General features: G+C 45.2%; 1 protein-coding gene across 2 annotated transcripts in view; it reads left to right on the top strand.

Annotated features, from left to right (window-relative positions):
- Window positions 1-13283, top strand: part of S100Z (S100 calcium binding protein Z) — a 53816-nt gene that overhangs the window by 29145 nt on the left and 11388 nt on the right. The gene's annotated exons all lie outside the window — the stretch shown is intronic.

A 13283-nucleotide genomic window follows, 5' to 3' on the forward strand; every position in this document is an offset into this window, starting at 1 on the left:
GGCAGGGGAGGCTGATTTTGAAGAGCAAAGTAGGTACAGGAGGTGAGTCGGAATCTCAAACAGTAATTCAGGCCAGAAGTGACAGAGGCCTGAACTACGGCTTTAGGGTGGAGGAGGAAGGAGCAGAGACTAAGGAGATACAACCTGGCAACTGATTGCACGAGAGAGGGAGGGGCCCGAAATAGCATGACACTCAGGTTTCTGGCCATGCAGCTGGGTGAATGAGGGTATTGCTGTTGATTGGAGCAGCAAAAAAAAGGAATCCTCTCTGGGGTAGAGGAAGGAGGGGACATGGGGTTGGAAAATGCCAAATTCAGTTTGTGTGGCTTGGAGTCTGAGATTCTCATGGGTTATCTAAGTGGAGATGTCCTGTGGTCCGTTTATTTATACTCCGCTGGGTCTTGGACAGGATTTAAATTGACATGAAGATAACATAGAGTAAGATGTTATAAATTAAGTAGGAGAGAAAGCAAACAGAAAAGAACGAGATATAAACCAGAGGGAGGAATGAGGCTAAATACAAAATACACAGCAGAAAGCAGAAGTCACAACCTGGCCAGCATTCGCTGAGTTGACTGCGGTGTCCTGCAGTCAAGTTTGTCTGTTGGGTTTTGGGGGGTTTCGTTTGTTGGTCTTCAGTTGCAGTCTTAAAATCCAAGAGTTCTCAAAAATTAAAATTTCTAACTTTTTCTCTAAAAAAAAAAATGTGAAGTTCTGGGAGCTCTAAGCCATCCCATCTGGCAACAATTATCTGGGCCTGAGAAGCCGTCTCGCCTTCTTGGGAGGGCACGGGAGCTCCAATTTCCCGCTGGCCTCCACTCCATTTGCACCCCCAGCACTGAAGCCGTGTCGGCCCTCTTATCAGCATGGACTGTTTCTCTAAACTCACCCTTCCAGCAAGTGTAATCAAACAAAAATAAGTAGATTTTTTTTTTCTTAATTGATTTTGCCTGTTTACATTAGCAGCCTGGCTGTGGAAATGCTCCCTGTTCACAACTACTTTTAATTTTGCTTAGTAACTCTGTTGTACCTGTTGTTAAATAGTTTGGGCTGGGTGTGTTGGTTTACACCTGTAATCCCAGCACTTTGGGAGACCGAGGTGGGTGTATTGCTTGAGGCCAAAGTTTGAGACCAGCCTGGCCAACATGGCAAAAACCTGTCTCTACAAAAATACAAAAATACCAGGCATGGTGGCACACACCTGTAATCCCAACTACTCATGGAGGCTGAGGCACGAGAATTACTTGAACCTGGGAGGTGGAGGTTGCAGTGAGCCAAGATCCCGCTGCTGCACTCCAGCCTGGTGACAGAGTGAGACTCTGTCTCAAAAAAAAAAAAAGCTTGAACACAGCCCAGCTGTAGGTATTTGATATTTGAGTTTGCAACATGTGCTAAAATCATGTATTGGGCCTAAGTGGCTCATGAACTTGACTCTAGGCTTTCTAGCAGCCAAAGAAATAGAGGATACCTTATCTATCTTATCAGCTGGGTATTCATAGTATCCATGGGATGACTGCTTAGGCAAATCAGGACTCTTCTCAACACAAAAACCAGAGAGACATTTTCCCCTGAGAGTCTTCATAGAGAGGGAATGATAAGTTCAAACGACATTCATACCCAGAGTCGATTCAAGAGGCATTTCTCTTGAAGCACAGCTGCTTAAACAATTCTGGGAGGGGCCAATGTGATACACTTCAGGCACCTAATTTTCCACTGATCTGGCTATATTAATTTTACAAACTTTAGAAAAATCTGGAGAAATGCCTGGATTCCCCCGCAAATAATCCCCCATAGGTGGTCTAAGGGTGTGATGCCTGGAATTGCAGCAGTCATCTCGTCACTGTGAGGGGACAAGTCAGAGATGAGAGCTGACACACAGAAGATAGGGAAGAAGAAGGGTCCTTGATGGCATTGACAAAACACTGAAACAACTAGCCCTTATAATAAGAGATAGAAAATTGCCTTATTAAGCTAGAACTACTTTTTATTTGCTTATTCTGTTACTTGCTAATATGGTTTGGATCTGTGTCCCTACCAAATCTCATGTCAAATTGTAATCCCCAGGCTTGGTGGCTCATGCCTGTAATCCCAGCACTTTGGGAGGCTGAGGCATGTCGATGACCTGAGGTCAGGAGTTCAAGATCAGCCTGGCCAACAAGGTGAAACCCCGTCTCAACTAAAACACAAGAAGCCTGGGTACAGTGGCTCACACCTGTAATCCCAGCACTTTGGGAGGCTGAGGCAGATGGATCTTGAGGTCAGGAGTTCAAGACCAGTCTGGCCAAGATAGTGAACCCCTGTATCTACTAAAAATATAAAAATATTAGCCAGGCATGGTGGTACACACCTGTAATTCCAGCTACCTGGGAGTCTGAGGCAGAGAATTGCTTGAACTCGGGAGGCAGAGGTTGCAGTGAGTTGAGATCACCCCACTGCACACCAGCCTGGGCAACAAAGTGAGACTCTGTCTCAAAAACATACACACACACACACACACACACAATTAGCCAGATGTGGTGGTACACATCTGTAGTCCTAGCTACTTGGGAGGCTAAGGCAGGAGAGTTGCTTGAACCCAGGAGGCAGAGGTTGCAGTGAGCCGAGACTCTGCCACTGCACTCCAGCATGAGAAACGGAGCAACACTCCAGCTGGGGTGGGGGCTGGGGAAGAGAAATTTCATTCCCAGTGTTGGAGCTGGGGCCTGGTGGGAGGTGTTGGATTATGGAGGTGGAGTTCTCATGAATGGGTTAGCACCACCCCCTCAGTGCTGCTCTCCTGATAGTGAGTAAGTGAGCTAGTGTGAGATCTGGTGTTTGAAAGTGTGTGGCACCTCCCGCCTTTCTCTCTTCCTCCTGCTCCAGCCATGTAAGATGTACCTGCTTCCCCTTTGCTCTCTGCCATGATTGAAAGTTTTCTGAGGCTTCCCCAAAAGTCCCCGAGCAGATGCTGCCATACTTCCTGTACAACCTGTGGAACTGTGAGCCCATCTCTCTTCTTTATAAATTACCTAGTCTCAGGTTTTTTGTTTTGTTTTGTTTTGTTTTGAGATGGAGTCTCACTCTTATCACCCAGGCTGGAGTTTAGTGGCGGGGTCTGGGCTCACTGCAACCTCCACCTCCTGGGTTCAAGCTTCTCCTCCCTCAGCCTCCTGAGTAGCTGGGATAATAGGTGCCCACCACCACATCCAGCTAATTTTTGTACTGTTAGTAGAGATGGGGTTTTGCCATGTTGGCTGGGCTGGTCTTGAACACCTGACCTCACGTAATCTGCCTGCCTTGGCCTCTCAAAGTGCTGGGATTACAGGTGTGAGCCATTGCGCCCAGCCAGGTATTTCTTTATAGTAGTATGAGAATGAACTAATACAGAAAATTGGTACCAAGGAGTGGGACATTGCTGTAAAGATACCCAAAAATGTGAAAGCAACTTTGGAACTGGGTAACGGGCACAGGTTGGAAGAATTTGGAGGGCCCAGAAGTAGACAGAAAGATGAGGGAAAGTTTGGAACTTCCTAGAGCCTTGTGGAACGATAGTGACCAAAATGCTGTTAGTAATATGGACAGTGAAGGCCAGACTGATACGGTCTCAGATGGACATGAGGAACTTAATGGGAACTGAAGCAAAGGTCACTTTGTTGTGCATTTAACAAAGAAGTTGGAGGCATTGTACCTCTGCGCTAGGGATCTGTGGAGCTTTGAACTTGAGAGTGATGATTTAGGGTATCTGACAAGAAATTTCTAAGCAGCAAAGCATTCAAGATATGGACTGGCTGCTTCTAACAGCCTAAGCTCATATGTATGAGCAAAGAAATGGCCAGAAACTGGAACTTATATTTAAAAGGAACACAGAGTGTAAAAGTTTGGTAAATTTGCAGCCTAGCTGTGTGTTAACAAATCCTTTTTCAGGGGAAGGATTCGAGCAGGCTGCAGAAATTTGCATAACTAAAAGGAAGGCAAATGCTGATAGCTAAGACAATGGGAAAAAGGCCTCAAAGGCATTTCAGAGACCTTCCACGCAGCCCCTCCAATCACAGGCCCAAAGGCCTAGGAGGGAAGAATGGTTTCATGGGCCAGGCCCAGGGCCCCACCACCCTACCCTGTGTGAGCAGGCTTGGGACACTGCTTCCTACATCTCAGCCATGCCAGTTCCCACTTCAGTTCTAGCCATGGCTCAAAAGTCCCCAGATATACCTTGGGCTGCTGCTTCAGAGGTTGCAAACTGTAAGTCTTGTCAGTTTCCACATGGTGTTAAGCCTGTGAGTGCACAGAATGCAGAAGTTGAGGCTTGGAAGCCTCTGCACAGATTTCAGAGGATGTATGGAAAAGTCTGCATGTCCAGGCAGAGGACTGCCCCAGGAGTGGAGCCTTCATAGTGAACCTCTGCTAGGGGAGTGTGGAGAGGAAATGTGGTGTTGTAGCCCCCACACAGAGTCCCCACTGGAGCATTGCCTAGTGGAGCTATGAGAAGAGGGCCATTGTCCTCCAGACCCCAGAATGGTAGATACATGGACAGCTTGCACCCTGTGCTTGGAAAAGCTGCAGGTATTCAATGCCAGTCTGTGAAAACAGATGCTGTACCCTGCAAAACCTCAGGGGGCGGAGCTGCCCAAGGCCTTCAGAGCCCACCCTTTGCAGCAGTGTGCCCTGGATGTGAGACATGAAGTCAAAAGATATTGTTCTGAAGGTTTAAAATGTAATGGCTGCCCTGCTGGGTTTCAGATTTGTGTGGGGCCTGTAGCCTCTTTTGGGGGCGGATTTATTCGTTTTGGAACAGGAGCATTTACCTAATGCCTATACTCCCAATTGTATCTTGGAAGTAACTAACTTGTTTTTGATTTTACAGCCTCATTGGTGGAAGGGAGTTGCCTTGTCTCAGATAAGACTTTGTTCTTTGGACTTCTGAGTTAATGCTGGAATGAGTTAAGACTTTGGGGGACTGTTGAGAAGGGGTGATTGTATTTTGCTGTATGAGAAGGACATGGGATTTGGAGTAGCTGGAATGATATGCTTTGGATCCGTGTCCCCACCAAATCTCATGTTGAATTGTAATCCCCAGGGTTGGAGGTGGGGTCTGGTGGGAGGTGATTAGATCATGGGGATGGAGTTCTCATGAATGGATTAGCATGTCCTGTAGGTGCTGTTCTCTTGAAAGTGAGTGAATGAGCTAGCATGAGATCTGGTCATTTAAAAGCATGTGGCACCTCTCCCCTCTCTCTCTTCCTTCCTCCTCCTCTGGCCACATAAGATGTATGTTTCCCCTTTGCCTTCTGCCATGACTGAAAGTTTCCTGAGGCCTCCCAAGAAGCAGAAGCTGCTATGCTTCCTGTACAGCCTGCAAAACTATGAGCCAATTAACCATTTCTTACTAATTTCCCAGTTTCAAGTATTTCTTTATAGCGGTGTAAGAATAGACTAATGTGCTTGGTGACAAAAGCACTGTAATTTGTATAGCCATGACCAATTTAAGTCCAAAGAAAGAGAATCAGAGCCACAAACAATTTAATTTTTTCTGAAGAGTTTAAGCATAAAAGCAAGATAGGCAGCAGCTGGCTATGGAAGACACTGGCATGTTGCAAGAAGTTGTAAGTCTATGTTCCAGGTGAGTGGAAATAAAATTGGACTGATGTGACTCACAGGGGTCTTGGGTTAGGATTGGGGAAGTAGAGTTGGGAATTAAAATAATTTAATTTATAGGTAAAACCATCACAGTAAGATGAAACTTGCTCGGTTGACCATGCAGAGCTCTGGAGAATGCCCACATGCAAAGGGCAGTTCTTAAAAGATAAGGTTCTGGCTTAGGAAAGAACATGAAGGAAGAGGTATTACAGAAGTTGGAGGAGGAAATCCAGCATAGTGAAAAGTCACAGAAATCAAGTGAATAGAGAACAGTGTCAAATACAGCCCAGTAATATAAGGATGCACATGTCAAGGGATATCTGTGCTTCCATATATATACTCTCTGAGATGGCATTTTGTCAGAACTTTCTTGGGTAGGATTTGCCCCCCTGCCCATGCCACTGTTTTGTTTTGTTTGTTTTTTGAGACAGAGTCTTGCTCTGTCACCCAGCCTGGAGCGCAGTGATGAGACCTTAGTTCACTGCAACCTCCACCTCCTGGGTTCAAGCGATTCTTATGCTTCAGCCACCTGAGTAGTTCGGACTACAGGCATGTGCCACCACCCTCAGCTAATTTTTTTGTTTGTTTGGTTGGTTTTTTTTTTTGAGATGGAGTCTCACTCTGTCACTTAGGTTGGAGTACGGTGGCACAGTCTCAGCTCACTGCCACCTCCACCTCCCAGGTTCTAGCCATTCTTCTGCCTTAGCCTCCTGAGAAGCTGGGATTACAGGCACACTCCACCACGCTTGGCTAATTTTTGTATTTTTTAGTAGAGATGGGGTTTCACCATGTTGGTCAGGCTGATCTCAAACTCCTGACCTCATGATCCACTCACCTCAGCCTCCCAAAGTGCTGGGATTACAGGCATGAGCCACCGTACCCGGCCCTATTCTTCTTTTGATAACCTAACCTGGGGTCTTCTACAGGAAATTTTTTACCCAAGATCTTTTAGAAAGAATAGAAACAGTTTATAATAAAATTTAACTCCATGAGCTAGGAACTTCTTTTTTATTTGGTATTAACTGCAGTTTTCCTTAGCCAATTTAAAAAATGGCTTCCTGGAAGTTCTTATTTAACCAGAAGTGATAAAGCCTATACTTGCTAAAAGATGGAACTGCCAGGACCAGTTTCAATTTATCAGTTATCTTTTGATATAAGGTATAAGGCATGGAGCCCCTCATCTGAGGCTATCAAAATGTTGCGGAAGTGTGTGAGTGCAAGGGATTCCACCACACTATTCCTTTCAGTCTTCTGGCATCTTCTCTCACCAGTCCAGTCATAGCACCAACTGGCTCAGAGAACATGTCAAGAACGAGGCATGGTGGCTCACGCGTGTAAGCCCAGCACTTTGGGAGGCCAAGGCAGGCGGATTACCTGAGGTCAGGAGTTTGAGACAAGCCTGGCCAACATGAAACCCCACCTCTACTAAAAATACAAAAATTAGCTGGGTGTGGTGGTTCACGTCTGTAGTCCCAGCTACTAGGGAGACTGAGGTGGGAGGGTCACCTGAACCTGGGAGGGGGAGCCAAGGAGGTGGAGCCAAGATTGTGCCACTGCATGCCAGCCTGGGCAACAGAGCAAGACTCTGTCTTAAAAAAAAAAAAAAAGAATGGGTAATGGGAAACGGCTGATCCAACTTAGGTCCAACGTGCCCATCATCCATTGTCGTGCTTGAACAATAACCAAGCGGGGAGGGAGCTAATTCTTACAAAGTCTAAAACACAAAGTCTTCACAATTAGCCTCTAAGCTTTTATTGCACAATGATAAATTGTGTTTATAAATGATTACGTTTGGGAGTTTTCAATTCACATCCGTATAGAGGGATGATACAAAAGAAACAATTCTTCTAGTAACATCGTAACTTCCAAAAAGAAATAGCTCAACTTGGTGGATACATAGACTATAAAATAATTTTAGGCCTGGCTGGCTGGCTCAGGCCTGTAATCCCAGCACTTTGGGAGGCCGAGGCAGGCAGATCATTTGAGATCAGGAGTTTGAGACCAGCTTGGCCAACATGGTAAAACCCCATCTCTACTAAAAATACAAAAAAAATTAGCCAGACGTGGTAGTGCACACCTGTAATCCCAGCTACTCAAGAGGCTGAGGCTCGAGAATCGCTTGAACCAAATAGGCAGAGGTTCCAGAGAGCAGAGATTGCATCACTGCGCTCTAGCCTGGGTGAAAGAGTGAGACACTGTCTCAAAAGAATAATGAAAATCTGAAAGATTATTAAATTATAGACAGAGAGTTTGTGTTGGCTGGAGAAATGTAAATATTAAAGCATATGGTGCTCATATAATTAGGAGTGAAGCCAGGACAGGAGGAATATATCCTTATTATAGGGACTCTGGAACCCAGTGTTGACTAGGACTATGTCTGAACTGCTGACAAAAGAAGAAGTTAGCACAGTGAAAATAAGAGAATACTCTTTCTAGAATCCAGGTCTTTTGGAGACAGGTAGTATTAAAGCTCCCAAGAAAAGGGGCAGGCGCGGTGGCTCACGCCTGTAATCCCAGCACTTTGGGAGGCCGAGGCGGGTGGATCATGAGGTCAAGAGATCGAGACCATCCTGGTCAACATGGTGAAACCCCCTCTCTACTAAAAATACAAAAAATTAGCTGGGCATGGTGGCACGTGCCTGTAATCCCAGCTACTCAGGAGGTTGAGGCAGGAGAATTGCCTGAACCCAGGAGGCGGAGGTTGCGTTGAGCCGAGATCGCGCCATTGCACTCCAGCCTGGGTAACAAGAGCGAAACTCCATCAAAAAAAAAAAAAAAAAAAGCTCCCAAGAAAAGTAAATAATGCAGGATCTTTACCCCCCAGGACCACATCCAGTTCTGCTTGAAAGTGAGAAACCTTCATCACAGGGAGGCGAACTCCCAATTCCAGGGAAACTATCTGTCTAGAATGATGCAGCCATCATTAGCCTCTGTGACTCTGGGACTTTGAGTAAATTGAGTTTGTAACCTAACCCGAATCTGGCAAATCCAGTCTTTCAAGGCTGATCCTTGTGGAGAATCTGCTGGTTTTCTGGACTGGGGCAGTGTTCCCTGGAGATTCAACCATCTTAGCAGAAATCAGTCTTGAATGAGGTATCTCAGGCAGGGCTCTTAACTACAGGCAATGAAAGTTGACTGTAGATGCTGAAGTGGAGAAAGAACTCCGGGTGGCTCACAGAACTCTTTTGAGAGCTTCAGGTGAATCTTCCAGGAATGATATCCAAAACTGCAGAACAGAATTGGCCAGATGAGAAGACTGCTCCCACTGTGGCCACCAAGCACCGGAGGCCACAGTTAACTCTGCTTGACTCTGCAGCCATTGTCACTGTAGCCAATATAGATGCTACATCGACTCCAGCAACTTTCACCTCATTTGTGGCAGAAAACAGAGAGTAAATATGAGCTTGCATCAAAGACAGAAAACCTATAGAGTTGCCATTTATTGAAGGGAGCTAGAGATAGAGCGATGAGAAACCTTTCTCCTGGAGACTCTGAGATGGCCCGGCCCTCTCAGCTGCTGGTGGGGGTCTCACGAGGAGCTAGTGGGAGACTTTTGGAGTTCTCTGTTGCATATCACAGAAATGGACTCATGACAAGTAAGCCCTAATGATTTTCAGTGAATTGTGGAAATAATCAGATATGCTCCAAGCAGGCATTGCTCAGTTGATGCTGAAGAATGACAGAATAATGCTTTGAGGTATAAGGTGATGCTTCAGAATCAGAAACAATTTTTGTTTAAACTGTGATTAGTTAAAAGTCTATTATTAATTCTGTTAAGATATTCAAGGAGGTCATTTGCTGAAAACTCATTGTTCCCATAAATTTTCATTTCCTGGGTTGTAATGAAAGGTGCCATAGAAAATAGGAAACAGCGCCATATCCTGTAAGCTTTGCATGTGTGCTCTTTGAGAGGCCACACGTGATGATTTCATTACATTTTAATTTCTGAAACATTCTAATAGAGGAAATGTATCTATTTACATTACACTATTTTTCTGAAGAGTCATGTAAAATGAATTCCAAACTTTTAACTAACAAGCTATATTAATTATCTATTGTTGCATAACAATTTATCCCTAAATTTAAGGTGAAACAACAAACATTTATTGTTTCATACAGCTGTGGGACAAGAAATCAGGAGCTGTTTGGTTATGGTTCTGGCTTTTGGTTCTCACGAGGTTGTGTTGCAGTCTGCTGAAGGCTTGACCCTGGCTGAGGATTCACTCCTAAGGTGGTTCATTGGGTGCCTGCTCAGTTGGTGCTGATTGTCATCCCGAGGCCTCAGTTCTTTGTCCTGTAGATCTCTCCGGAGGGCTTCTTGGATATCCTCACAACGTGGCAGCTGATTGCCTCCAGAGCGAGTAATCCAAGAGGAAGCGAGGCAGAAGCCAGGATTTTTTGTTGTTGTTGAGACAGAGACTTGCTCTTTTGCCCAGGCTGGAGTGAAGTGGTGCAATCTCAGCTCACCGCAACCTTTGCCCCCTGGGTTCAAGTGATCCCCCTGCCTCAGTCCCCTGAGTAGCTGAGATTACAGGCACCTGCCACCATGCCCAGCTATTTTTTTTATTTTTAGCAGAGACAGAGTTTCACCATGTTGGCCAGGCTGGTGTCAAACTCCTGACCTCAGGTGATCTACCTGCCTCGGCCTCCCAAAGTGCTGGGATTACAAGTGTGACCCATCCGGCCAGGATGTCTTTTATACCCCTGTCTCAGAAGTCACTTACAATTTTCCACTGGGAACACAGGTCAGCTTTTCTCAGTGTGGGAGGGAACCACACAAAGGCGAGGACGCTAGAAGGCAAGAATCACTGGAAGCCTTTTTTTTTTTTTTTCTGTTAAGATGGAGTCTTGCTCTGTCACCTAGGCTGGAGTACAGTGGCGTGATCTTGGCTCACTGCGACCTCTGCCTCCAGGTTCAAGCGCTTCTCCTGCCTCAGCCTCTCAAGTAGCTGGGATTACAGGTCCTGGCCCCCACCCCTTGCTAATTTTTGTATTTTTAGTAGAGACAGGTGTTTTACCTTGTTGGCTAGGCTGGTCTTGAACTCCTAACTTCAAGTGATCTACCCGCCTTGGCCTCCCAAAGTGTTGGGATTACAGGTATGAGCCATTGCACCCAGTCTGGAGGCCATTTTGAATGCCAGCTACCACTGGAAACTTGTGTTGGTCTTACTGCTGGTAATGGGTGTGGCTTGAGTGTACAAGAAAGTGTAACTCTTGGACTTGCTGATAGCTAGTCCTGACAGGAAGCATGAGCTGGGGTTCAGACTGCTGGCATAGTTGCATGCCACTTGCCCAAACACATTTTATGTGTTTATTTTAGGTTTGGCCAATGTAACTGGCTGAGGTTCAGATCAAGATTCATCTACTTCATTTGACCCAAGAATAAGTTTGGGCAATAAATAAGCATTCATGTTATGCTTCTTAGTCATCAGTATAAATAACACATTTTCAGAGAAAGAATCTTCTTAGCTATCTTCTCCTAGTATCTTATTTCAATGTTTAACAGCCTTCAAGGTTAGGGATTTTTGTTTTCTTTAATGTTGTTTACGTTACTCACTTTCATCTGATTGCAGCAGTGACATAAATAAGTTGCATGTTTTACCTCTGTCATTAATCCTCCGTCTACTCAATGCCATGAAATTACTTCTTTTCTTCTGGTGAAATAATATGAGTTTTGCTACCTTTTTTTCTCATGCTGGCAGGGATAAGGAGTGTGCGTGTAAACTTTTTATTAAGTAGAATTGCAAGTATACAGAAGAGTAGCCTAATGAACTTCCATGTACCCAGCAGGCAGGAGCATAGGGAATTAAGGTAACTAAGGGTTGGGGTATAACAAAGGAATCGCAGGGGCGGCAGTTCACATAAGCAAGAGAATAGCAGGTACAGCCAGCTCTAGGCATGATTAGGCAGTACAGAGGCCACACCCTCACTCCTGTGATAACAAGACCAAAGTCTCTACTGCAGCCTCTGATTTGGTTGCAGGTCAATCCTTCCTAGGGTGTAACCAATTGGAGGCCTCTGAAGTGCACGTAGGGGTGTTACTGAATTCTTTTGGCTTTATAAAAGCCCTGAGGAGAGCCACCAGGTGTGGTAGCTCATGCCTGTAATCCCAGCACTTCGGGAGGCCCACGTGGGTGGATCACCTGAGGCCAGGAGTTCGAGACCAGTCTGGCCAACCTGGTGAAACCATGTCTCTACTATTAAAAAAAAAAAAAAAAATTGGCCGGGCATGGTGGCACATACCTGTAGTCCCAGCTACTCGGGAGGCTGAGGCACAAGAATTGCTTGAACCCAGGAGGTGGTGGTTACAGTGAGCCTAGATCGAGCCACTGCACTCCAGCCTGGGTGATAGAGTGAGACCTGTGACTCCATCACAAAACAACAACAAAAACCCTGAGCATTACCCAAGCCCATTCCTGCTCTGTGAATTGTACTTTCGCTTCTTTAAGAAACCTGTGCCTTCACTACTCTGTTCTTTTGTTGTTTTGTCTTTCGTTGCTTCTTTTTTTGCTTTGTTTGCGTGTTTTGCTCCATGCTTTGTACAACATGCCATGAACCTAGACAACTCACAGTGAAGAACTTCTCTCTGGTCATAATAGGCGATACCATATAAAGAAGGGAGAACACTTTCTGTGGTTCCTGGGGCAGAGACATCTGACTTTAGTGGCAGAAATGTGGGGCAAATTCTCTAAACCTGTTTTTCTGGACAAGAGGGGCCAGGAGGAACAGAGTGTAGTCAAGGCTCTCCTTGAGCTTCCTCCAGGGACCTTTGACCTCTACTTCACTGTCTGAATTGTCTTGCTGGAGGAGGTGGAACACGCACACCAGTGAGCACACACACGAGCACTCACACAGCGAGCCTTAAAGACATTTTAGAATCAAAAAAATTGTTTAAAGGAAAGGGAATGTCAAGGTCATTTAGTCCAAAGCTGTCATTGTACACTTGTGAAAAAGGAAGCCCATTTATATCATATAACTTATGGTTGGTTAGCATTTAATAATAATCTGTAATGCATTTTCAATAATATTTTGAGCATGTGTCCTCAATTATATTATCTCTTGAAGACTCCAGCACAGGGCAAATGGTCGCTCTAAGTATGTGAAAGAAGCCTTATAAGCTGGAAATTTAAGTCTAGAATTTTATATGCTAAATCTTTATTCAACGTTATAAACGACAGAGCTTAATATGGAGATAGGTTACAATTTTAAGTATTGTATTACTACAATTAATGTTATAACTGAAAATTCAATTTGTCAGCAGCATTAAAGAATTTCTAAATCATCCATAATTCTATGAAACAATGATTGAAACTATGGCCATGTGCCTATAATGCTGTTTTGCTCAATGACGGACCAATCGCATATATGGCAATGGTCCCATAGGATTACAATAGAGCAGGCCGGATGCGGTGGCTCACGCCTGTAATCCCAGCACTTTGGGAGGCTGAGGCAGGTGGATCACCTGAGGTCAGGAGTTCGAGCCCAGCTCGGCCAACATGGTGAAATCCCATCTCTACTAAAAATACAAAAATTAGCCGTGTGTGGTGACATGTGCCTGTAATCCCAGCTACTCAGGAGGCTGAGGCAGGAGAATCGCTTGAGCTTGGGAGGCGGAGGTTGCAGTGAGCTGAGATCACGTCACTGCACTCCAGTCTGGGCAACAGAGTGAG

Source organism: Cebus imitator, unplaced genomic scaffold, assembly GCF_001604975.1.
Source record: "Cebus imitator isolate Cc_AM_T3 unplaced genomic scaffold, Cebus_imitator-1.0 Scaffold50, whole genome shotgun sequence".
NCBI classification, from domain to species: domain Eukaryota; kingdom Metazoa; phylum Chordata; class Mammalia; order Primates; family Cebidae; genus Cebus; species Cebus imitator.